The sequence below is a fragment of the Bemisia tabaci genome, chromosome 2, assembly GCF_918797505.1.
Source record: "Bemisia tabaci chromosome 2, PGI_BMITA_v3".
NCBI lineage: Eukaryota > Metazoa > Arthropoda > Insecta > Hemiptera > Aleyrodidae > Bemisia > Bemisia tabaci.
The window spans coordinates 66,836,593-66,841,468 of NC_092794.1; the positions used below are offsets into that span (position 1 = coordinate 66,836,593).

Below are 4,876 nucleotides of genomic sequence, written 5' to 3' on the forward strand. Positions count from 1 at the left end.
ACTCGATGACTTTTACTTTAAACTTCAAAAACAGGGTCTTTTCAATTTCATGTTAGGTATAAGACAGCAGTACGCAGTATGTTTTGCGTGCCTGCGTTACCCCCGAAACTCTCTTAAGCTGGGGAAGTTCCTCAGAACCTCCTCAGGTGAGGTATCTTTTCGTGCCGCCCCTCCCTTGAAAAGGCCGTGGTTCCGTCCGTAACCATGTCGCTCAAGACAGCAGCGTTAGACGTGAAATAGAGATGATAATTCATAACCGAACCTTCAGCAGGCCAAAACCATGGTATATTGATTGTACTATCTACAGAACAATAAGTTGACCTGCATGTAAAATTATCCTCCCCGGCGGGGAATCGAACCCCGGTCTCCCGCGTGACAGGCGGGGATACTGACCACTATACTACCGAGGACTGGTGTGCTGCGAGGCTGAAATAGTATGTGATCAACAGAGGCCTACTCTCAGAGAGTCTCTACGAGGCTGGTTTCCTTTGACTGTGTTCATGATCGGGACTCTGCCCACTTGGGATATTTTCACTTGAACATTAGTTGCTTGGGAAGTACGAACATCCCTAAGCTGCTTCGCAGCCCCCCCCCCCCCCCTCGTGATGACCCCCCTTTTCTCTTTACCCAAAATATTATTATCTCACAAATTGAGAGATTGTACTCATGTTATGCGTGTATGGACTACGTAAATCATAGATAAGTGTGTATATTTTTAGGTAAGGAGAATAATTTTCACCGGATGACATGTTCAGTCTGTGAGTAAAAATGTCATTCTGTGGCAGCAAATTTTGTTAAATTTTTTCCAAAATTTGGAGTTTGTGATAGTAGTGCTTATTGAGTTGAATTTCACGGTGATTTTTATCAGAGCTCCGCGAGCAAAAACCTTTCAAGCAAAAATCAAACCTCGCCATTCTTCACTGAAATCTGAAACTCCTTTTCTATGGTATAACCACCGTCACAGCTTTCGACAAAATTGTTTACAACAAAAGATAAGGGGAAAAAAGAAACATTTGTGTGCTTCCTTTTGAGGTCGTATTAAATATAATGTGCTCAGGTAACCCTGGTAAAAATTGGCGATAGGAGCTGTGTTTCAAAGTACCATAGGAATTCTTATAGCCGGCTGAAGAAGGCTACAGAAAATAATATAGCTGGCTGTAGAAAGTGGAAATAATCCTACGGCCGGGCTACACGAAGCGATAAAAAATTATACAGCCGGGCTATAGTTCCTATCGCCGGGCTTTACACTTTATCGCCTGGGTGTTGCTTTTTCGCCATCGGCTATAAAAGGCTATAAGAAATTGTGTAGAAATTCTTGTGCTTTTTAAGTCCTTAATTTGTACGGAATCACCTTAATATTTACAAAACGCACATTATATTTTCCTTTACTACATATTTTTTTTCATCAATTAAAATGAGAATTATCCATACAGAGTGTGCAAACATTTCAAAGTCATGAGTTTAAAAACGCTGACTCCGCGAGATTAAATATTAGAGCCTAACACAAAGCGGAGCGGCGACGCACTGGCGCCTACAAACCTAACAGGGATACTTCACTCATTGCGCAACGCGTGAAGTATCCCTGTTAGGTTTGTAGGCGCCAATGCGCGTTTCGCGCTGGCTGCCCGCCTGCCGCGCCGCAACGTGCCACGGCGCTTGAAGCAACTATTTCACACCAGAGGTATTGCACAGTATCATACGAAACTGAAGGCGCTATAATAGATTAGGAATGGCAGGCATCCGTCAAAAGTACGGAGCTTTTCTCGCAGAATAAACCAAGATACTACGGCTCAAAAAGAGAGCAGTTGTCCAAAAACTCACTAAGTCGTAGCAACTGTAATTAGTAACGTTTAGCATACACTTTATCGCCTGGCTGTTGCTTAGTCGCCATCGGCTATAAAAGGCTATAAGAAATTGTGTAGCCGGCTATAGAAGCTATTGGAAATCTTACAGCCGGCTGTAGGTCTATATGGTATTTTGGAACACAGATTCTACTGCTAATTTTTACCAGGGAAAGGAGGGGAGATAGGTACCTAAAAGTAGGTATAGGGCTGTCACCTCCGGTACAGTGGAATGACATGCCGATTATCATCGAGATAACAGTATTTCAGTTTGTCCCAAAAAGAAAGTTATGGAATCTTTTTAAAATACGTCCAAATAGATTTTTTCCGTGAAAAATTGAAGATATCACCAACTTAAGATATGACGGACAAGCTGTGATTGGCTTTTAAAGACAAAATGTAAAAGATAATGTTGCAACTTCTGACTAACGTAGTTCGTTCTTTTTGTTGCTAGTTTGTAATTGTAAAGCTTTATCGGCTGTTCTTGTATATCATAATGTGACCTATTAATGCAATCATACTTGAAGAAATGGCAGGTAAATTGAAGGATGTTACAGATGGAGGAGACAAATTACCTTCTGAAGATTTCAAGAAAAACGTATTACAGTTTAAAAGAAAGAATAAGAAAAAATTCAGGGAAATCCATAAAAACGTCGTAGGCAACTTCAGCACATTGGCAATTTGTCCTTGGTTTTAATTGTAGGCAACACGAGCTGAACGTTAACGAATAGTGTCAGATGTTACGGTTACTCAAGGAAGAAAAGCAGGACTCTTTCACCGAGCGTGGTGTGCGGAGCGGTGACGCCCTCACTGTCAGTTTTCCTTCAGTTTCCAGGGTAGGCAACCCGAGCTCCCACGTGGTCGAATAGTGGTATCACTCTCAGATGTCACGATTGCTCCGGGAAGAACGTTCTACTTCCAACAAGGGCGTTAGGCTTGGAGCAATCGCTTAACCTTTAAGCTAGATTAGGCCTAGATTTTAGTATTTTTGGCGAGATTTTCTGCTCTTTCCGACTTTGAAATGGCTCTGTCGGAAAATCTCTCTCTCTAAATAATTGCTGTATTTGCGTATCGAGGTAGTGGAGAATGTGGAATCCACGAGAAGCTCTATAGTTGGATTACATTTTGCAAAAATTAATAGAGAAAAATTACTGAAATCATGCATCATATTAATTTACAAAGGTAATTTTTGTCTAGATTTTATACTTTATCGGACGTAAAGATAAAATGTGTTTAGATGATCAGTTTACCTCCGCAAGGTGAAAAAAGTTGCACAAGCTTGTTAACATCGGAATGCTCTTTGTTCCTTTTTGCAGAATGCAATCCAGTTAGTCCATCATTTTCTCCCTCAGTCTATAGGAACTGACCATTTTAACCTGTGGAATCGTTTCATACTCCCTACGTCTTCTTTATCTATCGCTTTGTCTATCAATTTCAACAATGAGCCCGCTGCCCATACCATGATTGTAGAGAGGAGAGAGTAGAGTACATGTACAGCGAGAGTAAGGACAGATCGCTTCATGGAGGGCTTAGGGCCCAAAAGTGCAGCCACCCTTCTAACCAACTTCTAACGCACAAAATTTCACTGCCAGTCTGTAGATTCCAATTCTAACGAATATGGCTAAGAAAAAACATAAATGAGCTTTCTTCCACAAAAATGAGTAAATTCATGCAAAAACTAAGTCAAATACGTGCTATATAAACGATGGTTCGTAACAATTGTATTAATAAATCGCTCTGGATAATCGAAATTCATAGGTTGGCTGCATTTCTGGGCCTTAACTTTATTCGCGGAGGCATCGGTGAAGGCCTGATGGATTTTCGGAGTTTCACATCTGTCTATACTCTCGCTATACAGGTACTCTAGGAGAGAGCGTACTTAACCGTGTGCAAGCGCCAGTTGGGATGGTGCGGTGGCGACGCGGCGCGGCGGCGGCGCCTGGGCTGGATTGCAATGGTTGTTGGTCGGCATGAGGCGGAGTTACCTGGCGGTCGGAGGCACTGCCCGCCTATAACCAGGCCCCTACCCGACCCGACCCCTTATACATGTGTACTCATCCCATTAGCGCCGCATCCAGCCCGCGTTACTTGCGTGCCCGGCCCTGTCGTTGTCCGACCCGGGTCTCGGCTACCGGTTACAAGCGCCACAGCAACACTATTCACCCAAAACCCCTTATCCGCACTCAAACCTTGCCAAATTTCCCGCCATAAATTTAAATTTTATCGGAGGATTCAAAACCTGAAATGGAAAATTTGAATTGAAAGGAGCTGAAAAACACTTGCCCGGAAAATAATGGATTGCTGATTCAACAATTAAATTGTTGAAAAAATATGTTCGACATGGTTCAAATGTACACTCTACAGTAGTGGAAAGCTAATTTAACCACGGGGATGGTTAAATTAGCATTTTTTATTGTAAAATTTACATTGAAACAAGTCGGACACTATTTTTAACGACAGCATTGTTGAATCAGAAATCTCAATTTTTCCGTGTAGAAGAAGCTGGAAAACAATTGTAACGCAGGGTACTCAATAAATATAGCTAGATATAGTTACAACGCGTAAATGTATTAGCTTAAAAACTATTTAACTTGAAAGTACTTACCCCTGATATAAAATAGCATAACCAAAAAAGGAAAAAACAATAGAAATGTTGCCCGAACTGTATAAGTAACTAGGTGGTAAAATAGTGCCGGGTCAACGCTATTTTGCGGGGAAACATAACCAAAAATTTTCAATCAGAGGCAAACATTTTAGCTTTAATGAGTATTAGTGTAAAACTGGGGAAATTGAGAGCTCGGGCAGGCAGATGTAATCTAAAAATTCATGATTCTGGTTGGATTCGCGTTTACTTTTTTGGAGTCATTTGGGCAATTCAGACGAGTGTAACCACAATAATTAGCCTCACTGCTTTTCGGATTGTCGATTCCCTTCTCATGTCCAATTTTTGTAACAGAAAATTAAGTAGAATTTTGGTGTGAAATTTTGTGAGTACATTCCTCACGATCGCAAGGGACTTCACTAAAAGTTTTAGA

General features: G+C 41.4%; 1 non-coding gene across 1 annotated transcript; it reads right to left on the reverse strand.

Moving 5' to 3' along the window:
* Positions 1-338: 338 nt before the first annotated feature.
* Positions 339-410, reverse strand: TRNAD-GUC (transfer RNA aspartic acid (anticodon GUC)). The gene has a single exon. It is a non-coding gene; the product is annotated as a tRNA-Asp (tRNA).
* Between the last annotated feature and the right edge of the window lie 4,466 nt (positions 411-4,876).